Source organism: Molossus molossus, unplaced genomic scaffold, assembly GCF_014108415.1.
Source record: "Molossus molossus isolate mMolMol1 unplaced genomic scaffold, mMolMol1.p scaffold_m16_p_2, whole genome shotgun sequence".
In the NCBI taxonomy this organism is placed as follows: domain Eukaryota; kingdom Metazoa; phylum Chordata; class Mammalia; order Chiroptera; family Molossidae; genus Molossus; species Molossus molossus.
In genome coordinates this window covers 123,321,403-123,347,571 of record NW_023425355.1, presented here as the reverse complement: position 1 = coordinate 123,347,571, position 26,169 = coordinate 123,321,403, and the positions used below count along the sequence as shown (strand labels likewise).

Here is a 26,169-nt window from a genome sequence, read left to right as displayed (position 1 = left end):
TCATTATCTATTGGTTTCCCTTTATTCCAATGCTGATCTAGCACTGATTTACCCACCACTATTCTTGTTTCCACTCGTGTGTGTGTGTGTATAATCTCAACAGTAAAAAAATGTCTACATAGCACATGAGAAAAATATATGAAGAAACATTTAACTGAAGATGGTATATGAATGGTAAATAAGCAAATGAAAAATATTCAACATCACTAGCTATTAGGGTAATGCTAATTAAGAGCATCATGAGATACTACTACCCATCTATTAGAACAGTTAAAATAAAAAGTGTAGTGATGATACCAAATGTTGGTGAGGATGCAGAGAAACTGAATAATTGATATACTGCTGGTGGGAATATAAAATGTAAAATGACACAGCCACCTGGAAAATAGCTTGGCAGTTTCTTTAAAAACTAAATACATATTTACCATATGGCCCAGCAATTTTACTCCTGGGCATTTATCCAAGAGAAATGAAAATTTATATCCACATAAAAACCTGTACACATACATTCATAATTTGTAATAGCTCAAACCTGGAAACAACCATAATGTCCCTCAATAAGTGAATATTTAAACAGAATTTGGTAATCCATACCATGGAATACTAGTCAGCAATAAAAAGGAATGAGATATTGATACACATAACAACTTGGATGGATCTCAAGGACATTATGCTTAGAGAAAAAAGTAATCCCAAAAGGTTATAAATTCCATGATTCCATTTATATAATATTCTAAAAATGACAAAATTATAGAGATGGAAAACAGATTGGTGATTGCCAGAAAGATGGTGAGGATATTGGGAAAAAAACAGAATGGGTAGCACAATAAAGATATTTATAAGGATGAAATAGTTCTGTATCTTGGTTATAGTGGTGGTGACATAAATTTTCACATGATAAAATGGCACAAAACCAAACATACACATGGTACCGATGTCAATTTTCTGGTTTTGAAAATATATGGTAAGTTCCATAAAATATAACCATGGGGGGAGGACTAAATGAAGGGTACAGGAGACCTTTCTCTGTACTATTCTTGCTTCCTATGAATCTCTATTTCAAAATAAAAAAAAGTTTTAAGAAATCAATATTTAAGGTTACCTTATTGTAACTAATCTATTCACTGTTGAGTCAAATATTGTATACAGTCATTATATTTCCTTTTTTGTATAACATTTCTTCTTCCTAGAATAACACCTGTTTTGTTTGCTTAGTTTTAAATGTCTGTATACTTATGTCTTATATCTTTGCAATCACTTTAAATTCTAAAGGTCCCCATGATAGTTTACATGTGCAAATATAGCAATTACTTTATTTGTTCCATTTTCCCCTCCATTCCCCAAACTTCCACCAAAAATCATTTTGAGAGCTCTCTACATGTATGTTATAATTTTGACTAGCTGCTTTTTAAAAATGGTTTCTTTTTGAAACCCTGCATGGCTTGAGTTGAAGGTGCATCACTTGAGAAAGTGTTGGATCCTCAGGGATCCAAGAATACAACCCAAGAAGAGTTCTTGTAAATTTCTGAGTCCGAGATTTCTCTGAACCACAAAGGAAGTATTAATTTGAACTCCAAACATGTGAGAAGAAGTCTTGATTTCTCAGGTTCTCTAAGGAAACAGTTTCTCTACTCAGGACCCGGGCTGAGTTGGACATGTTTCCTTGACATCTCTTCATGCCAATAGATGGATGTTTTTCCCAAGGTTGTTCTTTCACTATAGGTGTAGCTCTTCGAGGATTTTGATTTCTTATGGATATCTCAGTTCTGATTCTACCGAGCCTGGCTTTTCCTCCTATCCCTTAGAGACTATTAGAACATAAGCTTCTTATTTATCAGCAAATACCACCAGGGTGAGATGTTGGTTTCTTTTTTATTAACTCCTGGGTATTTTACTTACTTTCTTGTGAGTTCGGCTCAGCTTTAAATGGATGTGTGTTGTATTTCATGCTGGATTTCTTGTTGGTTTGTATAATAAGTTTGGTCAGAATAGCATGTCCATAATGTCAAAAATAGACTGTTCTTGCTCTGGCTGATTTGGCTCAGTAGTAGAGCATTGGCCCATGGACCAAATGAGTCCCGGGTTTGATTCCAGCCAAGGCCACGTATCTCAGTTGCAGTTTGTCCCCAGCACTGGTCAGGGTCATGCAGGAGGCAGCCAGTTGATGTGTCTCTCTGACATCGATGTTTCTCTCTCTCTCCCTGTCTCTCCCTCTCTACCTGAAGATAAATAGAAAACTATCCTTGGGTGAGGATTAAAAAAAAAAAATAGACTGTTCTCTAGATCTATAGCACAACTGTAATTCTAGACTTTCCCATCACTTCTCTCTTGTCTTGTATCCTACATCCCTTGTTTTTCTCTGTATTGTTTAATTCTTGAACATCATGAAGCTTGTCTTATAGTAGCTTCTTTTCTAAAAAAATAATGTTTTTATTGATTTTTTTTAGAGAGTGAGGAAGGGAGAGAAATAGAAACATCGACATGAGAGAGAAACATCAATCAGCTGCCTCCTGCACGCCCCTTACTGGTGATTGATCCCACAAACTGGGCAAGTGCCCTGACTGGGAATCGAACTGGGACCTCTCAGTCCATGGGACGACACTCACTCCACTGAGCCACACCGGCTGGGCTCTAATAGATTCTTGAGGGAGGGTTTTTGGAATGTAAATTTTTGCCACCCTCAATGATTGACTATATCTTCATTAATTCTAACTTGAACATTATTTTCCCTCAGAATTATAAGGATATAGATTCTCTAGCTTCTGTCTTCAAACATTGCTGTTAAGAGGTCAGATGCCATTCTGATTTTCAATCTTTACTCCTTCATTAGTGACATGGGATCTTGGTCTCCCCCTATCGCCTCCCAAGTTTTAGAATCTTATTGTTGTTCTGAAATGTCACATAATATGTCTTGATGTGAGTCTTTTATACTGTACTGGAAACTCGGGGGACTCTTTCAATCTTAAAACTGAATATTCTTCATTTCTGGGAAATGTTCTTGTATATTTTGTGGATAAATTCTTCCCTGTATTTTATCTATAATTTCTTTAGTCAGACATTACATTTCTTGGATTGATCCTTTAATATTATAATCTTTTCTTTTTTATTGTTCATTTCTTAGTCTTTATTTTATCACCTTTCTGAGAGATTTACCTTCCCCTTTCAATTTAATTTTCTATCTTTGCTATTGCAATTTTATTTTCTAGAAGTACATTCTTGTTCTTTGAATTTTTCTTTTTAATAAAATATCTTTTGTTTCATGGATCCAATATCTTCTCTCTCCAAGGATATTAATTATAGGTGCCTCTTTTCCCTGAGTAATTTTTTGCCTTTTTTTATAATTTGGTTTCACTTCTTCAAATGTCTGATAATCTTTTCTTTCCTGTACATATGTAGGATTTAGAAACTAAAAAAATTAATGATAAGCTTGTGTGTAGGGCTTCTCATCAGGTGAATTTCAGCCTAGGTACATGGGTAAAGATGTCCAAATAAGAGTATCAATAGGTCTTTTCCCTATGGCCACTCAGTTTTACTGGAGAAAAACATCCAACCTCCTCTCTAAGAGTATATATTGGTTGCCTATGTTCCTGGAGCCAAATAGGACTTGAGTCTTGGAGAAAGTGGGTGACCTTATTCAGTATATGTAGTTTTACTTAATTCCCATTTTCCGTGCGGAAGCTCTCCCTTGCTTTCTTCTGTACCAGATATACAATTTCTCTGGAGAAAAAACCTCGAGCCTCATGGCTAGGTAGGGAAGAGGCAACAATTTGGAGTCCATGGGAAAAGGCTGAGAAGTTTGAGGATCTAATTGATTCTTAGACACATTTTTGACAAATCCCCCCACTTTCAGACCCATGCTCAGCCCTGCCTTTGGTAGTAGTGGGACCCTCCAAATCCTAAGACTTTCTAGGTTCTAGGTAATTGGTTTTCAGTTTCCCCAGAAATGCTAACTCCTCTATTCCCTTTACATATTCCAAAAAAATGTAATTTCTCTTACTTTATTGTTTCTATCTCATATTATTTTTCCTTGTGAGTAAATATGATTTGAATTCCCCATTCTAATTCCCCTATTCTAATTTTAGAGAAGTTTCATGATCTACCATTTCTAACCAGAAATCCCTATAAGTGACCTATAGAAAGGAAAAATTTGCTAACAAGATATTTGGCCAACTGCATGGGTCAGGGGTAAAGTAAAGGAGAAGGTGAGATTTGTGATCATTTAAATTTGGCCACTAGAGGACTGCAAATAAGTAATGTTCTATGTATGAGTTAGAATTCTTTATGGCCTTAAATGTCCCAGGTGTAATTTACCAGCAATATTTATTTTCCTCATTATGTTTTGCTGCAAAATATGTGGGAATCGTTTATAACTTTAAGTTAAATGATTTTCTTTAAACATTAGGTTGAAATGTGCAAAAAAAAAAATCCTGCTAATTTTATACGTCTAAAACATTCAAATATTGGCAATATTATATAATTCAAGTTAATGTTTGAATATACTGTTTATGGACCTCCTGGAAATTGCACTGTGTATGCTAACTGGGGAATATGGATTATTCCAATTTTTTTTTTTATACTTCTGGGTCTTTCTCAGGCTGAATAAATATATACATACAAGGTTGTATTCTGGTTAGCATTCTGTTCATTACAAGACAGATGATTTGAGACATGAAAAGATCTGAAGCAGCTAAACTGAAAATCTACTGAGAAAAATATTTACATCTTCTCTGAGTTGCACTCTTGCAAATTCTGGCTTTTAAACCCTCACTTTTGAAATTTTAGTAAGATAACATAAAAGAGCACTTTTGTAAACTGCAAGGGACCATATACAAATGAGGCCCATTACTGTAAGTATTTATAACACATCATCAGAAATGAGATAAAAGGCTCTTTAATCTATTTTGACTATGAGACAAGAGGACAGAACTAACTCTGCCAACAAACAAAGGTCATTATTATTAATAACAATAATGATAATAATAAAATGAAGCTACAAATATGTACTAAGTCTTCACACTATGTAAGCTACCTCATTCAGTCTTCACAATATTAACCTTTATTCCTAGTCTCGTTTTAGAAATGAGGCCTGGAGAGGCTAAGAGGGTTATAGAAGCATCACACAGTGACCTTGTGAAAATAGCATAAACAGTGTCCAGACACACATTATATATATTTAAATATGTTTTATTGATTTTTAGAGAGAGAAAAAGGGAGAGGGAAAGAAAGATAGAAATGTCAACAAGGGAGAAACATCAATGAGACAGAAACATCTATTGGCTGCCTCCTGCTTGCCTCCTACTGGGGGTTGAGTCTGAAACCCAGGCATGTGCCCTGAACCAGAATCAAACTGGTGACCTCTTGGTGCATGGGACAGTGCACACCCACTGAGCCACACCAGCTGGGCCAGAGTTTTATTTTTATCACTGTGTTCCACTATAGGACCATCCTGGTGCAAAGGATTGTTTGTGAGTAAAACAGAAATGTGGATCTAAAGGGAACTGAAAAACCCTAAGTTCCACAAATGTATGGGCAAATAATTTTTAACAAAGGAGCCAAAAATACACAATGGAGAAAAGAAAGCCTCTTCAATAAATAGTGGTGGAAAAATTGGAAAGCCACATGCAAAAGAATAAAACTAGACTACAGTTGTCCCCATAGACAAAAATTAATTCAAAATGGATCATAGACCTAAACATAAGATTTGAAACAATAAATTACATAGAAGAAAACATCAGTACTGAATTTATGGACCTTGGTCGTAGAGGGGATTTTATGAATTTGACCCCAAAGGCAAGGGAAGTAAAGGCAAAAATAAATGAATGGGGCTATATCAAACTAAAAAGCTTCTTCACAGCAAAAGAAACCATCAAAAAACCAAAAGGCATCCAAGCAAATGGGAGAAGATATTTGCCAACAATAGCTCCAACAAGGGATTAATATCCAAAATATATAAAGAACTCATACAATTCAACTCCAAGCAAACAAACAAGCCAATTATAAAAATGAGCAGAGGATCTAAACAAACACTTCTCCCAAGAAGACACACGAATGGCCAAAAGATATATATATAAAAAAAAGCTCAACTTCAATAACTGGTAGGGAAGTGCAAATCAAAACTATAATGAGATACCACCTCACACCTGTTAGAATGGCTAGTTTGAACAAGACAAGTAATAACAAGTATTGGGGAGGTTGTGGAGAAAAAAGAACCCCCATTCACTGTTGGTGGGAATGTAAACTGGTACAGCCACTATACTAATAAGTAATAATAGGGTTAACATATGATCCAGCAATCCCTCTTCTGGGTATCTACCAGAAAAATTTGAAAACATATATTCACAAAAGATATATGCACCCCTATGCTCATTGCAGCATTATTCATTGTGGCAAAGACATGGAAACAACCAAAGTGTCCTTTTATGGATGATTAGATAATGAAGATGTGGTCCATATATACAATGGAACGCTACTCAGCCACAAGAAAAGATGAAGCACTGCCATTTCCGACAACATGGATAGATCTCGAGGATATCACGCTAAGCAAAATAAGTTAGTCAGAAAAAGTCAAGAACCATATGACTTCACTCATGTGGGATATTAAATCGAAAGCAACAAATGAACAAACAAGAAGAACAAACAAACAAAAACTCGGAGACACAGACAACAGTATGGTGGTTACTAGAGGGAAGAGGGTAATAAAGGGTAAAGGGGGTCGAATACATGGTAACAGAAGAGGATTTGACTTTGGGTGGTGGGCACACAATGCAATATACAGATAATGTACCATAGAATTGTACACTTGAAACCTATATGGTCTTATTAACTAATGTCACCCAAATAAATTTAATAAAAAAACCCAAGTATGTCAGCAAGGAATCTAATGTTCTGTGAAGCAAGGTTTGTGTCCATGAATACCCAGCTACATGGAGGCAGAGCCACAAAAGTGCCCAGATGACCAGCAGTTCACTCAACTGCTAAAATGAGTTGCACCAAGTCAAAAGGAAATGACCTCTTTGGGAACTCAGAAACTCTGCTTTTTAAAATTTTTTTAATCATAAAAGGACCTGTCAACTTGCACTTCTCTATTTACCTTGTCTTCTGTCTTCAGTCTTGAGCAAATTGCACATCCTCGTTGGCCATATCAGACATAAAGCTAACTACTAACTCTAACTCATTTCCAGGAGACAGAAGAAACTATGATTTTATTAACAAAGGTACATTTCTCCTAATCTTTTGCAAATGTCACCGTCTTTACAACATTTTCCTGTTTAAATTAAGTATGGACTATTTCGTGGTTCCTATGTAATCGCAAAATATATATTCAACATCAAGACAAATAAGGTATTTGTTAAGAGGTCTATCCAAAGTCAGTCAATACACACTATGTGAATGGAAGATGCCCGACCAAGGGTTAGAGAAATTTTCTCTCTACCTCTCTCCACCTCCTTTTTAAAAAAAAAAAAAAAAAATTTTTATGTGACTATTAGCATTTTTTTTTAATTTTTAATTTTTTATAAATTTTTTTGTTGCAGATGTTTCTCCTTTTCCCCCCATTGACACCGTCCTCCTGATCCCCCCTCCCCTGCCCTGTCCCCAGCATTGTTGTCTGTGTCCATGGTTACACATATATGCATACAAGTTCTGTGGTTTATGCCTGGTAGTGTTGTATACACATGGTGCTTCAGTAACTTCCTGATGATAACAAGCAATTTTGTAGCTATTTGTAGCTCATAATGTAGCTATTTAAAAAATCGGCTCTGCTCTTTTAACCTAGTTTATTTTTTTGATATATAACGAAACTAATTTATGGAACTTCTATTAGTGTAGTTAAATCTTTTTTTCACACAAAATTGGTGCTAGAGAAGTAATATCTTTCTGCCTTCACCGTTGTTGAATATCTGAAGTTATCTATATACAATCGAGATAGTTGAAAAAAAGCCACAGCTTGAAATATGTTGAGTTTAACTCTGCAATTTAATTGCAGAATTAATAAAATAGAAATAATAATCGTCACAGCAGGAGCTAAATCATGCTGGTACAACTGCTGGGTTTGTTCTCAGATGTTATTAACTCTGAAGGCTGTATTCACTGCGGTGCCACCTTTTTTGGAAGGGAGGGCACCTCAGGATTTTGAATGCAGATTTTAGAGTTTTTCTTTGATACTGTACCATATAATGTGGAACACTAAAATCAAAATAAAATGTGTCTGCCTTGTGTGACAATAAATGCAAAGCTCATTGTAAGGCACTTCAAATCTCAAGCACACCTTTAAACTTCAGTTCATTTGCTTGGTTGTTCAGCTGTGTTCATTTTTATAATTACAGTAGCTTCCTGCATAAACAGTGCTAAATGGACCCATTGCAACATGCCAAGAAATAATTAGCTCTTTCATTTTGTCTTATACATTTATGTGTCCCATAACATATGTTGGCACACATGTTCACTTACTAATTTAAGAATCATCAGTTAAGCCCAGGTCAGAGATGTCATTAATTTAGCAATTCCTAACCACCTCTACATATTCTTTTAGACTGGGCAGCTAGCCACTGAAGACAAAGAAAAAAACTGCATTTTCTTACAACATACAGTTCATTTTATCAAAAATGAATTTGAATTTGATATGGTTTAAGACTAACAAGAACATGCAAATATACTACTGAGATTCCTCAGGTACCATTCACCCAGCTTCTCCCAATGGTAATATCTTAAGAAACCATAATACATGATCAAAGCCAGGAAATTGACATTGGTACAATATTATTAACTCCAACATGGACCTCATTTAGATTTCACCAGTTTTTAATGCACTCTTTTACAGACATAATTATTTTAATCTAGTTTAAACACTAACACTTATGTTAGACAAGTGTGTTTTACAGCTATTTTAATATTGTTCTAAATTTTTCTAAACAATGTTCAATGTAGCAAAATTATAAGACTGATATTCTGATCATTTAACTAGTGCAAAACTCTGCTTTCTTCATTGGGTTTGTTGCCACAGAAAATTTCAAAAATTACTTTTTCTAAAGAAAGAAAGCACCTTGACTGAGAGAGCTTGACTTTTTATCCCCCTTGATAGGTTTACGCTCAATTACTCCTTAGAAATTATATATGAACAGTTTAGTTCTGCTGCTCTGCTCCCAAGTCTCAGTTCTGACTATGGTGTTCCTTAACATCTGGTTCAATATTCACAGAAGATCAGCTTTCAAATACTTAAAAAAAAAAACAGAAATCAGTCAATGTTACATGTATCATTTAGAGGCCCTTTAGAATCTTTTATTAGGAATAAGCAAAAATGCAGAAACAAAATGTATACTTTCAGATAAAAAGATAGGAATACACACACATACACACACAAAAAAACGCTTGGTAATATTCATCATTGTCTCTATGCTAATAAGTCACTTAAAAAACTATGTAACTGCCATAATTATTTAGCAAACACAAACAAGTATTTGCCCAGAGACATAGAAATAGGGTACAGACTGACAAACCTCAGAAGAGGGGGTGGGGGACCAGGGGAGAGAAGAGATAAACCACAGAACTTATACACATGTATGTGTAACCATGGACATAGACAACAATGCTGAGGATGGGTGGGGGGCAGGGGGATATGGAGGAGGGTGTCAATGGGGGAAAGAGGAGAAACATCTGTAACAAAAATAAATGAATAAAAAAACCAAGTATTTGCTTCCTAAATATTTTAAATGGTTAGTCATTAGTAATTTTCATAAAATGTATTGCAATAACATTAATTACAATAATCTAATATATTTGTAATGTGGATATAGGTAATTCAATAGGAGTTCATTGTGATTTTACTTTAATTAATACTCGCTTATTATAAAGTATTACTCACCTTTTGATGGTATGCCCTTAATGGCTACACCTCTTTTGAAGTGCGCCAGATCATTATTAATTCCTTTTGTATCCATTATAACAGTATCAATCAGGGAAAGCTCATTTGCTATTAATGTGAATATAACAGGTAATTTTAGTCTAACCTAGTAGTGATTAATGTTCACTTGGTAAGTAATTACAATATTGCATTTCAAGTGTTAGCATTGGACAATACTTATTTTGGGGTGGCCTCTCAAAGAACCATAGCAATTTGTCTGAATTTAGAACTGAAAAAGTTCAAGAAAGGAAATCAACCTAGGGACAAAGAGGGAAGTTTCTATACATCTGGGAAAAGAGAATGATGGTTAAGAGAGGGGTTTGTAAAATATCTTACCTTCTTTTGTCAACCAGTATGCTTCCTATACACCCATAAATATCACCCCTCCATTGATAAAACAAAGAAAAATAAAACTGATAGATTTCAAAAGCCACTGTTTCAGTTCTATGATGCCAATGACCTTTCAACAACTACTGAGTTTCCTTGTCCTAAATGACAGATTCGTTTCAATGCAAGAAATAACTCGTATTCAAAAGGAGCTCTTTTGCACAGGGAATATAGTCAATAATATTATAATAACTATGTATGGGGCCAGGTAGGTACTGGAAATATCAGGGAACACTTCGTAAACTATGTGATTGTCTAACTAGTTTACTGTATACCTGAAACTAATACAAAATATTATTGAATGTAAATAAAAAAATACTTCTGATAAAGTAAAAAAAATTAAAAGGAGCTCTTTTGATGTCATTTGAAATTAATCAAAATAAGTTATCTTTACATTAAAATATTAACCTGCTAAAACATATATTGATGACATATTAATATACTTCTGTCCTATTTTAGGTAAACTATGCACACTTTCATTAACATCAATAAACAGAGAGACTCCCACACATATTAACAATATATTATTGGATCAATATTGGTCATTGATTTTTAAATCCTGGAAATAAGAAGCTTACTGCAGAACATTATAGGTTATCCATACATATCTGATATTTACAGGCTCTATGAGGGGATGCATATGAACCTCAAAACAACCTCGAAGTATAGGCAAGACAGGTATCATCAATCTTATTTCACAGATGAGGAGATTGATGCCAAAAGAAGTAAATCCATTACAGAGCTTTTCCTAGAACCCAGGGCTTCTAACTCTGAGTATTATGATTTTTTGACTATAGCCAAATGCCATCTTGCCTCCACTCACTTGTGATAGCTTTTGGGGAACACATGTAAGGTAAATTGCCAAGAATTGAATAGTGTCCAAATAACTAAAACTACTGGACCAATAGGAACCATGGGAGAAGAGGAACAAAGGAAGTCAGGCATCTCAAGACTTTAAACATTTGGACACCGCAGTTATATTCCTAACATACTGAATACCAAGTCTGCAAGCCACAGATTTTGAAGTACACATCCCTGCCCAGAGAGCAAGCTTATATTTCTGCTGTTACAGTTATAGTTCTGGAAGTCTGAAATCTAAAATGGGTACTATCAGAACCACTAAGGTTAATTCAGAAACAAAGATGGGTCTGGACTATATAGATACAGCATATCAGTACATAAAACTAGCACTGGAGGATGGCAAAGAGAAGGGAAATAAAGCTGCATAAACGTTTGGCCTTGGACAAGTCATTTGCTATTCATTTAATTTTATTTCAATCAACAATTACTGACACATATCAATGTTATGAATTATGAATAGAAGTTAGAACAGAATAAAAGCATCCCTTCAAGAAGTCAGCAGGTGAAAAATGCTTTAAAACAGGACTTTCTAATGGCTGTACCAAAACACATGCTGTGATTGGGTTATAGGTATCTCAGATATTAATTGCCCTCAGCCCTGGGACATAGACACGGACTGGGGGCAGCTTGGAGCCTCCGGCCATGAGTCACCCTATCTGTTTACCATGATATGGAAATGACCAAAGGGCACTGTTAAGAAATTTGGGCTTTTTTTACAAAAATGTATGAGTGTGTACCCTGGCTGAGGGAGGGCTGAAGCTCAGATGTTTCCAAAAATCAAAGCTTAACCCAGTAGACAGGTGAGCGTCCTGGTGAACATTTCGGCCAGAGGAAAGAATAACCAACAGCACTAAGACATGTTAAAAATTGTAAACTTGAAATGCAAAGAGTAGGCTAGAGCCATGTTGGATCATTTGCCTTTCTCCTCTACCTCTGTCTGTCAAAATTTCTAGCCATTGGCCAAATGCCTCCTTCTCTGGAAAATTCTCATTTTTGCATATTTTTTTTGCTCCTTCTCTTTTTTTTTACTCCTTATAGTTCTGGTTTCTCTTGCTGCTTGGTGAAATCTTCACAGATCATCTGCATTTGAGAACTTTGGCCACACACAACTTAATGGGATGTTTTTGCATATCATAAACCCTCAAAAATGTTGAATGAGTGATCACAATGTGAATTGTGCCATTCTCAATGGCATGCTATCAATTCTGAAACTGAATAATAATATGGTCATTGCAGCATACTTAGCATCAGACAAACTTATAGAAAAGGAACATTTTATATTTCTTGTATCCTCCATTATTTTAGCAGTACCACAGCAGCATATGAAGTCATGCTGTGACTTTGTGGAAAGCTGTGCCTTACTAATTTGAAAGGACACATTGACTACATGCTGATTGCCTTAAAGGGGGGCTTACCATGTTGAATTGCTTTCTTTTTAATTCTCACCCGACACTTGAAGAGTTTTATTTAAAATGGTAATGGATACAAATTAATCAATAAGGTGTTATGGGGATTTAACGTAAAAGAAACAAAAAAAATCCAATTTCCAAACTGCCAGATCTATTTAGCACACGTTGGAGTATAGCTTAACCCATGGTACATGAACAAATATCGGTCAAAATTAAATTTTATGAAGATGGGAAAAAACAGTCCTCACAAAACATTCTACTGGAATAGAAAATTTGAGGATATGTATTGGCAAGCACAGAGCCTTTAATTATAACAACTCTTCCTAATGATCTACATCTAAACAGGTACAGTATTAACAAAACACATTTCAAATTCTTTGGTACTCTTTTTAATGGATACCTCAATGTATTGAATTAGAAAGCACCACAATGTATATTGTTTTACAAGAATAATATATTTTGCTTTACCAATGTAGAAATACTTATTTTTTTAAAAGACAACTTATTGCCCAGGCAGTGTGGTTATTGAGCATCATCCTATGGACTGAAAGGTGCCAGTTTGATTTCCCAGTCAGTGCACGAGTCTGGGTTGTGGGCTCGATCCCCAGTAGGGAGCGTGCAGGAGGTGGCCGATCAATGTATCTCTCTCACACTGATGTTTCTCTCTCTTTCTCCCTCCTTCCCTTCCACTCTCTACTCTCTCTCTCTGAAAATCAATGGAAAAATAACCTTGGGGTGAGGATTAACAAAAAGAAAGTGAGGAGGGGAGTGCTGAAGGAGGGATCTGGGGAGCATGCATACTTATGAAAGTGGCAGAGGATCAATAACCTGGGAGAAAGACTGAAAAGTAGGCACATAGGTCAGATTTCAAAAGCTGGGTAAGTCTGGCCAGTGTGGCTCAGTGGTTGAACATTGACACATGTGCCAAGAGGTCACCGGTTTGATTCCTAGTCAGGGCACATGCCCAGATTGTCGGCCAGATCCCTAGTGGGGGGCATGCAGGAGGTGGCCAAGCAATGTTCTCTCTCATGAACGTTTCTATCTCTCTCTCCCTCTCCCTTCCTCTGCCTCTAAAATCAATAAAGTAAAAAAAATAAAAAAGAAAAGCTGGGTAAGAGGATGTCAAGGAACTAAAGAAGGATGATTTCACTCATATGTGGGATATAAAACAGAAACTCGTAAATTCAAACAGCAGTGTGGTGGTTGCCAGAGGAAGGGGGTATGGGGGTGGGGGGTGAAGAGTGTCTAATATTTGGTGACAGAAGATGATTTGACTTTGGGTGGTAGGCACACAGTGCAATATACAGCTATTGTAACATAGAAACCCACACATGAAACCTATATGATCCTATTAACCAGTGTCACCCCAATACATTTTATTAAAAAAAATACACAGAGAAGCTGAATCAGGCAATCTGGCAAGGGGGAGGAATTTGTTTTTCTTAGTGAGAGCAGTTTGCCTGGCATGCAGGAATAATAACCAGAAAATATGCGTTGAAAAGTGAATTGTGGGTGAAGAAGGGGAGTTAGCCAGCTGTGGGGCTCTCATAAAGACTGGCCATGAAGTGAAGGAGAGAGGAGAGTTGATACCGAAAGAGAGGGGGAAAGGAGTGGTAGTAAGATTAACTGTGTGTGTTTCCTGCCATCTTCCCACCTTTCTGAACTTCTTATTCCTGTTCAAATCAAAAAAGGAAAGGGAGTAGAAATTAGAGAAAAAAGGAACGTGGGGTGAAAAGGAAGGAGATAGGAGGTGTCAGGGATGGGAAATAGGTTCCTGGCATTCTTTTTTTGTTTGTTTGTTTAAATATGTTTTCATTGATTATTTTTTTAAAGAGAGAGGAAGGGAGAGAGAGAAACATCGATAAGGGGATAATTTCCAACATATATAGAGTGCTCATACAACTCAACAAAAGGAAGACAAAGAACCCAATAAAAAAATGGGCAGAGGAACTAGACACCTCTCCAAACAGGACATATAATTGGCCAAGAGACATATGAAGAAATGCTCAACATCACTAATCATCAGAGAGATGCAAATTAAAACAACAATGAGGTATCACCTCACACCTGTCAAATTGGCCACCATCAACAAATCATCAAACAACAAGTGTTGGCGAGGGTGTGGAGAAAAGGTGACTCCAGTACACTGGTGGTGGGAATGCAGACTGGTGCAGCCACTATGGAAAACAACATGGTGTTACCTCAAAAAATTAAAAATTGAATTGCCATCTGATCCAGTGAACCTACTTAGGAATATACCTTAAGAAGCCTGAAACACCAATCAGAAAGAATATAGGTACCCCCATGTTCATAGCAGCAATATTTACAATAGCTAAGATCTGGAAATGGTCCAATGTCCATCAGTAGATGAATGGATAAAAAAGCTGTGGTACATATACACAATGGAGTACTATGCAGCTGTAAGAAAGAAAGGTTTCTTATCCTTTGAGATGACATGAAGGGCCTGGAAAGTATCATCCTTAGTGAAACAAGCCAAACAGAAAAAGACAAGTATCATATGATGTCACTTATTTGTGGAATATAATGAACATAACAGTCTGAGGAATGGGGTAGTCCCAGAGACGTGGAGGTGGGGTACAGACTGACAATCCCCAGAACAGGGGGTGGTTGGGGAGAGATAAACCACAGAACTTATATGCATGTATGCATGAACAATATGAACAATGGACATGAACAACAAAGCTGGGGACAGGGCGGGGAGGGAGGAGGAGGGGATAATCAGTGGGGGAAAAAGGAGAAACATCTGTAACAAAAATAAATAAATTAAATAAATAAATAAATAAATTAGAGTAAATTAGCCTGGCTGGTGTGGCTCAGTGGATTGAGCATCGTCCCAGGGACTGAGAGGTCCCAGTTTGATTCCCAGTCAGGATACATGCCTGGGTTGTGGGCTCAATCCCCAGTAGGAGGAGTGCAGGAGGCAGCCGATTGATGCCTCTCACATCTATGCTTCTTTCTCTCTCTCTCCCCCAAAAGTCAATAAAAACATATTTTAAAAATTAAACTTTTAGGAAATTAATAATAATTTATAATATTTCCCCTTGTAGTAAATTTATTTCAAATCCCAAATATCTGAACTACAAACTAACTTTTTTGGGGGGGAAAAACTACCTATAAATTAAAAGGCAACTAAAAACTGGTAACACACTTAGCAAATGAACATTGACTTTATTTTGCTGATTTACAATTTACAAGTAATCTTCAGGTCAGGTTTCTGATTGCTCATTAGTAGCTCTTTTCCAAAGTGTTGATACTTTAATTTTATTTTGAATGGCTCTAAATGATTCTTCCAATGCAAAAAGGTCCCAGTAGCTTTGCAAAGGCAGATAGGTTTTACCAGAAAATCAAAAATGACTTCAGCCACAAGGGAATTATCTTGTCAAGTTACTAAGAGTCATGTAACTTTCAGCAGCTTAACAAATGTGGGATATATTTTCAGACTAGTGTTTCCCTAATGTACCCCTCTGGATGATCTAAATCAAGTTTCCATTTTTAAACAGACTTTCATTCTAGTTATCAATTTTAGTCTGGTATCTTGTTCTTCATCTTGTTCTTAAAGACTGTTTTCTTATCACAAAGTTCTCACAATATCAGCAATATCCAAAAACATTCTCAGAAATGATAAATGACCATGTGCTTCTAATACAGGCTTGGAAAATGACTTGTATTTTGTATTATGTGTGTCATAAACTTCTAATTGCTCTTTCAGAGGATTCTGTAAAAAAGAATGTCTGACATTTCTCAAAGAATACTATGGTATTAAATCTGAAACCCTCAGAGATGGTAAGACAGAATATTTAAAATCTATAGGCTACCTTTGAAAATACTCCCAAGTTCTCAGTGAAGAATTAATTTAACAGTGGAAGACTAGAAGTCCTTTTCTTTTTGGATTAATGGGGATCTCTAGAACTGTACTTTCTAGTATGGTAATCACTGGCTGCATATGGTGACTGAGCACTTGAAACGTAGCTGATTGAACTAAGGTACATGGACAAAAGAATAAAACATCTCATTAATAACTTTTATAATAGTTGTGTGTTAAATGATAATGTTTTAGGTATACTGGGTTATATGAAACATATTATTAAAATTAATTTCACTTCTTTGTTTACTTTTTAAAGTGTGTCTACTAGAAAATTGAAAATTACATTTGTGGCTCACATTAGATTTCTATTGTACAGAGAAGTTTGAGAAAAATGAAGAGAGCAAGGATGGCCTGATAGATACTTTAGTTTTCATTTTATTAGTCAATAATTTATTAGAAAATTTTATTGACTCGATGACATAAATAGAGAAAGATCCTGTGGTAGAGGTGTTTGGAATCAAAAACCTATTTTTTATTGACCGTCGTTCTGGTTTTAGTTTAACAAATCTACTGCTGTGCAACATAATAAAAATTATTTTTGCCTTTCATTCGTTTGTTAAGTCAGCAAAATGAGCATTTATGATTAACATAATATAAAATAAATGGCACTACCAATATAGAAATCTGAATTTTTAACCATCAAATTTATGCATGATGTATTTTTGGCAGAAAATAATTAAACACAAGCAAACAATAAATAGCATTTCCTCACAGGGAGATTCTCTTTCATTACATTCATTTTCCTCCTTGAATCAATTCATTTTAAAAGATAGTGAAATGGATTCAGATTTTTCATTATACTTCTGAACTTTTTACTGAAGGTGAGAGCAAACTAGAGTCAGTAAATTGACAGATGGTATTGATTTCGCACATCATTTATTTCTGGGCTGAAGGCAAGTTCTATTGAAGTAATTCCTCTTAAGGAGTTTATCTCAACCAGTGAATTTTCACTCAGCTTTTAAAACCTGACTTAAATGTCATTTCTTCTAAGAAGCCTTGCCTGATCCCACCAGGCAGTTATCCACTTCATATTCTGCTAGAGCATATGTTTTGTAAATATTTCTCTTGTTAATTTTTTCCCCTCTTTCCCCAACTAGAGTGTGAGATTCCTGACAACATGGCTAAAGTCAACCCAAGTCACTGTCATCTTTGTATTATCAATGATCAGTGAAGTGCCCAGCATGTAATAGACAAATAAGATGGGTGTATATTCCAGTTTATTCAATGAGGTAGCATTAATACTGCCAATTAGGGAAAGTGAGTTTGACAGTATGTCTAGTTAAACATGTATATATGGATCTTAGAAATATCCCAATGAGGAATTTGGCAACTGTTACTTCTCAATGATATAATAATAAAGTTAATTTTCACAGACAATTTATAAGTAAAGATTAACCTTGAAGAACGGCACACACACATGAAGAGGTGATGGAATAATAAGAGATCTTCTAACCACCAAATTAAATATTTGTATTCTAAATGCAATCATTTTGACTGTGTTTCCTGAAAGGATTACCCAAATATTTTTGCTACTATTATATAATTATACATGTGGCTTAGACTCATTTGTACACATCCGTCTGATTCTTTATTAATTCTCCTAATCACTATTAGTTGACTCAGTCTACCTGGGGTCACATCTTTAAGGCTTCATGAGGAAAGCCTTTCCTAACTGACTTTCATGAAATTCCCCAGAGATTTTTAAAAATGTTTTAGATGCTCATATTATTAAAGGTAGTAATGTCTATTCTTTTTTTCCTTTATTTATTGATTTTAGAGAGAGAGGAAGGAAGAGGGAGAGAGAGATAGAAACATCATTTGGATACCTCCTGCATGCCCCTCATTGGGGATCGGGCCCACAACCTGGGCATGTGTCCTGACCAGGAATTGAACTGGTGACCTCTTGGTGCATGGATCAACGCTCAACCTGTGAGCCAAACTGGCCGGGCTGTCTATTCTTAAACTTAAACACACACAGACACACACACACACTCTCTCTCTCTCTCTCTCTCTCTCTCTCTCTCTCTCTTAAATTACAATGCCAAGTACATGGTGGCACATGACTCAGTTACTTGGTTTAATCACTCAACAATGTTAATTACCAAGTGAATTTTAAAAATTGATTTGAGAGAGAAAAAGGGATAGAAGGAGGAGGAGGAAAGAAGGAAAAAGAGGAGAAGGAGGAGGAGATGGAGGGGGAGGAAGAGGAGAAGAAACAAGAAGGGGGAGGAGGAGGAGAAGAAGAAGAAGGAGAAGGAGGACAAAAAGGAGAAGGAGGAGAAGAAGGAGGACAAAAAGGAGAAGGAGGAGAAGAAGGAGGAGGAGGAGGAGAAGGAGAAGGAGAAGAAGAAGAAGAAAGAAACATCGATTTGTTGTTCCAGTTATTTATACATTCATTGGTTGCTTCTAGTATGTGCCCTGACTGGGGATCGAACCTGCAAGGTTGGTACATCTCAATGATGCTCCAACCAACTGAGCTACCTGGCCAAGGTCCAAGTGAATTTTGACCATTATAATTGTCTTAAAATGTTTTTATCTGTATAGTTTATATCCATATTGGTTAACGACAGAAAACAACAGTAATATTGATGGTGATATATAGAAAGTTACTGAGGAAATTAAAAATGATAATAATTCTGCTTGTTTTCCTCAAAATGATCTTTAGAGTAAACCAATTTGTCAACGCCATATATAAGTTCCCAAAGTAAAAATTTGTATTGCCACCATTTTACAGATGATGAAATTGTTGCACATTGTGTAAGTAATTTGCCCAGGGTCAAAAAGGTAGCTGGTAGAGTTGGAGGGGGATGTGAACCCAGGCTGTCTAGCTATAGAGTCTTCCAGTTGGGATACTGCGCGCGGGCACACACACACACACACACACACACACAGGTTTTCAAAGTTTGCTGCACATTAGATTTGAAAAACTAATTTTTGAAAAACTGCCATGCCCAGGGTCCATAGCTCACCATTTAAGTAAAAGTCTTCCAATGAAACTGTGCTCAACCGTTTCTTAAAATGTCGTCTGCCAACATGTCCTTGAAAACATCAGCTTGAGTCACTCTTATCTCATGGTTTAGAGATGCAAAGGAAAAAAATCAGCTAATTTTTAGTGGAATAACAATAAAAAAGGCAAGAATTCTAAATATCTGGTCATACAAGTTGTTTTTTCTGACTTTATATAACAGTTATAAGTCTACATTTCCATGTATATTTGATCCCCAAAACAAACATATAATTTAGAAATATATTGATTGTTAATTCATGCTTTTTCTTATGTGGAGTTAAAAATTATTGTTAAAATGAATAAGTAAAACATTTGTTTTTATGGAATGAGTACTGTTATAAAGTACATTAAGTAAATGCTATGACATCTTAAATATATTAATATAAGCTATGATAGTTTGAATAGTTAAATAATATTCATATCACCAGTGCTTTATCATAAATTAATTATCTGACATAATTAACATGTCTTAACTATCTTACTGTATGCAAAAATGTCTAAATGATATTTCAATTTCTTGGACATTTGAGATTACTATGAAAGAGAATTACTATGAAAGGTCAGGAAAGGTGACCAAACACTACATTAGACCAGGGTTTTCAACCTCAGCACCACTGATATTTGGACTGGACAGCTCTTTGTTATGGAGGCCTATCCTCTGCCTCATAGGATATTTAGTGGTATATCTGGCCTCCACCCACTAGACTTCACTTGTGAAACTTGATAGTGCCTCCAGACATTGCCAAATGTATCCTGGAAGGCAAAATTGCCCCATCCCTTTAAGAGCCACTGCATTAAACAAACAAGCTCAGAGTTACACTCCCTGTAGCCCACTTGGCCTAAACAATCTGGAGACAGCCCTTCTGACTTGGAAGAAACAAGACTTCTGCATGTCTTTAATATAGGTTTCATAAATACATATATAAGTTATTCTGAGATGATGTAACAGCCTGTAACTCTTTCTGAACCATGAAGAAATACTATTTGGGTGCTTAATGTGCTTCATGATATTGTATCCTAAATTTTTGGAAAATTGATTATTTATTTAAGCCATATGATAGCTTTGATAGTTTATTAACTGGACACCTTAATGTAAACTGAAAATCATCCAATAGATTTACAATACATTTTCCAAACTAAGAATTTTCATAATACTCTCATCAACTATTCTTTGGTAGGATGTGCCATTTCTCCACTGCACTGTAATTATTTGTGCCTTATCATATAGTCCTAGAAGGTAGGATTCAGGTTAATTGCCATACTTTCCAGGGCTTACCATAGGGCCTTGCACTTAGTAGGTGATTTCATCCTTTAATGGTGTATATTCTGTGGGAGATAAATTATTCAAATAGTTGTTTCATTGTTAAAAGTGCACTTGGACTATTTAGACATAGACTCATATAAGCTTGACCCATAGAAATTTAAAAATTAATGCATTGAATTCTATGTGAAAAAATAGGTAGTTGAGGGGCCTCAGGCTGTTTCCACTTTGTACTTTTTTTTTTTTTTGGTATGTGCCCCTAGTGGGAACCGGACCCAGGACTCTCTGGTCCTCAGACTGATGCTCCAACCGCTGAGCCAAACCGTCCAGGGCCAATTTTTTACTTTGGAACAATTGTTTGGTTCATGGTAAATGCATGTTTAATCCTCTTTCCTACATACTCTGAATGAATTAAGTTCCATTCTTCGAGGGGGCAGGGATATAGATAAATGTCTTCCACACCTTTGATCCCATCCAAATTAGTATCACTAAGAAGCAACTTCTCTCATCTTCTCTGTAGAAGTTGTCTTCAATGAAAAATACACTGGGAAGATCATAACTATAGAAAGGACATTGAGTAGTACTTTCAGGTAATTGGCACTACATGCCTTCCAACATTTCAGAGGTAGCTCTATTTAATAACTCCCCAGAATAAAGTAATTGGCTGAAATTTACTTTGCGGTTCTTAATATAAAGTTGGGCTCATGATTATCAAGAACATTAAAAAAAAAACTGGGGTCAGTATGCATTTAAATGAAACACAAGAAAAAAAAACCCACGTATTTCACTTTCAAAGGACCTATGCGGTACCCTTTTTTTTTTTTTTTTTTTTTTTAAGATTGCAAGTCATCTATTTTATAGCATAATGGCAATAATATTGCCTCTGAGTTAACTGTATAATAATTCACTTTTGGTACTGCAAAAATTGAACAAACAGAAGCTGGTACTAGAGGCATTCCTTTCTTTTATTTATTGTAATATTTTTCCATAATTTAATGAGAAACATTTCAAGAACAACATTTTTATCCTTTCATGTTAAATTAATTTACAATGCTATGAGCTATAATAAAATGAGAGAAACCATCAGCAAAAAACAAAAGTTAATAAAGACAGATATTCTCAAAGTTTCAGAGACTGAAAAAAGATGAAATCATAAGAGTATTTTCTCTCTTCCTTTTATGGCTTAGTTCAATTTGTCATAGTTTGTTCTCAATTATTTCATACTTACTGCTAACATAACATCATACTGATGAAGTGAAAAAGATGCATTACTGGAAGAAAACACACATAATTAAAATGACCTAAAAAACAAAAACTTTGTGATGCATTTTAGTAAGCTACTCTAGATTTATATAAAGAAGACTCTGATGTAATTTAACTTTCATTTGTATCAACCTACTTGGGAAAAAAAAATCAAGGAATGCTGAATGAAGCCTGAGGAAAGCTCATGTTATCGAAATGAAGTTCTCTGTTTAGCATATTATAGACACTCACATGTGACAGAAGTCATTTCAGCATATCTTAGGACATTTTTATTCAGATGGTAAAAACTGAACAAGACTTGAGAAGACCTAGGCTGTAAGATCTGTGGTAAGAGACTCAGAGTCTCTGAATCTCAGTTTCCTGATCTTTAATTAATATGAGGGGGAGGGGCTAGGTCAAGGAGAAGGCAGTTTCCCTTGGACAGTGATAGTGGTGGGGAGCTCCTAGGATCATGAGGCCACAGACAGGTTAAATGGGGATGAGTGCTAGAGTATGTGTATCAGATATTTGCCATCTCTGGACTAAATGACACCAAAGGTCCCAGAAAGGTTCAGAGTTCTTTAAATCTGCGAGAACAGTTATTATTTATCAAGCATGTAAGCACACATCCTCTGTTGAACACATATCTGCACATCTAACGTTCTTGAGTGGTATGGCTCAGTGTGCTCCACAGACCAGTAGCAGAGGCATCACCAGGGACAGAATGAATCAGAATCTCTGGGGGTGGGACCAAGTAATTCATGTTTTAAACACTCCAGAAAATTCTCATGGACACTAACAGAAGCACTGATATACAGCATTGTAGGAAGAATGAAGAAGATGTGTAATCTCTAGTCCTTTGCCTAAAACACCTTCTTAAAAGAAAAATAGCCCTGGCCGGTTACTCAGTGGTTAGAGCATCAGCCCACAGTCCAGAGAGTCCTGGGTTCGGTTCCCGCTAAGGGCACGTACCTCGGTTGCAGTTTGTCCCAGCCCCTGTTGGGGTCGTGTGGGTGGCCACCACTCGATGTGTCTCTCTCACATCGATGTTTCTCTCTCTCTCTTCCTCCTCTCTCCCTCCCGCTTTATCTGAAGATAAATGCAAAAATGTCCTCAGGTGAGGATAAAAAAAAAAAGATGTAAAACAACTTAGAGAAAAAGATGATTTATAATAAAGTAGTATCTGTTGATCATTCATCCAGCAAATAGTGAGGTCCTACTATATGTTAGGCACTGTGCTCGATGCTGGGGATATAATGGTTCTTCTGCCTTTGTGGAGCTTTCAGTCTAGTGAAGGTGATAGATAATGACCAAGTAAACAAATATATGAATAAAATAATTACAGTTTGTAGAAAATACTATGGAAGGGATCATCAGGGTGCTGTGAAAAATAACAGAGATGATATTAAGGGGTAAAGAGGGATGCATAAGATTTTATTTAGAATTGGAAAGTTATAATAATAATAATGTGTTAAGATTCAGTTAATTGATAAATCAAATAACAACTACATGTATGCTCTGAACCCAGCTAGGCACACTGGGGGATAGAAGAGTATACCCTGGAAGAGTTTATAACCTATAGAAAAGATAAGATTTAATCACCAACTATAATCAGAATGCAGTCCACAGGAATGTGAAACTTTACATTGCCCCTCTGTTGAAACTCTGCCCTCTCTGCTTCTTGGTTAATACACTCTTCTGGTTTTCCAATTCCTGGCCTTTTAATTTGACTATGCAAGAAGAATACAGAAAAGAGAGAAATCAGCCTTGGCGGAAATCAATGCAGAATGTTGTATGGAAGAGAAATTTGAGATTGGCCTTGAAGGAGTAGTAGAATGCATCAAGTTAAAGATAAATAGGAAGGGCATTGTAGAAATACTGCTATTATCAGCATTCCTAATACCTTCATGTGACCACTCTATTTCTGAGAACCGGCACTGTCATGAGAGATGATTCATACTGCACACCATGCCAGAGGGTTTTGGTTCAGTCCTATACAGGATACATTAATGTTTTCACTTACTACTTTGCCTAACTGTTATTCATTTGGTTTTAACTTTCCTTTTAAAGACTAAGAGGGGCTCTAATATGTGTGGAGGCAGAATTGCCCACAAAGAGATGAGTCAATATTTATATATTGGCAGTCATATCAGAAGCTATACAAATGGCTGTTACATATAAAACTTCTTTATTTAAAACTTTTTTTTTTTCCTTTATTGATTTTAGAGAGAGAGAAAGGGAGAGGGAGAAAGATAAAAACATCAATGAGAGAGAACATCGATTGGCCGCCTCCTGCATGCCCCCTACAGGGGATCGGGCTCAAAACTTGGGCATGTGCCCTGACCAGGAATCGAACCTGTGACCTCTTGGTGCATGGGTCGATGCTCAACCACTGAGCCACACTAGCTGGGCCATATAAAAATTCTTTAAGTGAAGTTAGAGACCGAAGCTACTCAAATGTGTACATATGTCCTCAATATTAAACTCCTTTGGTAGAACTACTCAACAACAGTGGGTTTTCAATTGCTTGCTTTGAAGAACACAATGCTTTACTGAATAGAGATAAAAAACCCACCTAGTTAAACAGGAAATATGACTAATAAAAACATTTAATAGTCTTAGTTAACAACTACCGAATGAAATTGAAAATAATACAGTGGGATAAGGAAAATTCCTTTGTACCAATGCCATTGCATGGTATTTATATTAAGCAAATTGCATCTTAGAAGGTACAAATCACAGGCAGGTGGTCAGAAATTACACTTGACAATGTGCAAAATGTAGCGAAGAAGTATCTGCAACTAGTGAACTCTAAAAAAAGAAAAATACTACCACTGGAGGGGGGAAAAGGAAATCCTTTTAAAAATAGAATTTAACTGCCAATAAAATTTTTTATAAACAATTCTTGTAAAGTCTAACACAAAAGGATTGTAAAAAGGAGATGTTATTCAAGAGAAAATCACATCTGATTTTTATTGCTACAGTCTTTCACTGACTTTTGTCTCATTTTCTTGGAGGTTTTTGACTTTGAACAAAATACAAAATTGAAGCGCTTTTTAAAAGAGGAGATTTATAGAATGTATAGAAATATTTTCTTGAGTTTTAAAAACCCTGATCACCAGATATACTTAGGAAATTATTAAGAAGGTTGAGTGATAAACAAATTCTGCAAACGTTGTAATTATAATTTGCTCTCCTTCTAATTATTAAAGAGTTCCATTTAAGGTCTTAAATTTGCCAGACTAATCCAAATTTACTAGTGAGAGACATCCTTGAATTCTCCTTAATCTATTTAGTTACTTTTTGTTTAATACTTTCTAATCAAGAGAAACCTAGAGTCTCAAAGGCATAATGTTCCCTCCCCAAATTGGTTTAACGTTAGGTTACTTAATTGAAACTCCATTGAATTAGAAGTTCATTCTATTATCTTGGCATCCTTCATAGCACCTGGTACAGTGTTAAGTACATATTAGATACTCAACAAATATTTTTTGAAGGACTAAAAGTTGTGTAAGAAGGAATAAAAGGACTTATTTAAGAGATATTCAAACTCCTAAGACAAAATTATTTCTGTCCTAATTATAGGAAAGACATGGTTAGAAAGTCACTTGCATAAATTATAGTTTTGATAAAATTTATTCTACTTTTGCTTGATTCAATTCAACAAACTATTATTGGTATACATTGTTTTGACATCGTGAAATGCTGAAGATATTTAAAAATAACAGTTAGGCCCTGGCTGGTTTGGCTCAGTAGTTAGAGTATCAGCCCATGGACCAAAGAGTCACAGGTTGGGTTCCCAGTCAAGGGCATGTACCTGGGTTGCAGATTTGATCCCTGGCCCTGGTCAGGGTCATGTGGGAGGCAACCAATCAGTGTGTCTCTCTCACATCAACATTTCTCTCTTTCTCTTTCCCTCCCTCTCTCCCTTCTACTCTATCTAAAAAAAAATAATAATAATGGAAAAATATCCTTGGGTGAGTATTAATCAAAAACAAATACATAAATATATAAAATTAAAATAACTATTATTGGTGGGTTATTTTACAGGTGATTTAATTCTGATTTTAACTTGTTGAAGGACAATGAAAGATAGTTTCTGAATGATTTTATTAACTCAATAGTAATTTTTTAAAACCTCACAATCACATTGGACCTTTTATTTTCTCCATTATAGTATAAGTCCTTGTTTATTTTATTCCTTACTGTGGATAAAAA

At 35.7% G+C, this 26,169-nt stretch overlaps 1 protein-coding gene across 2 annotated transcripts in view; it reads right to left on the bottom strand.

Annotated features, from left to right (window-relative positions):
- The window catches only part of DMD (dystrophin), a 2,326,146-nt gene that overhangs the window by 495,317 nt on the left and 1,804,660 nt on the right, over positions 1–26,169 (bottom strand). The window lies entirely within an intron of this gene.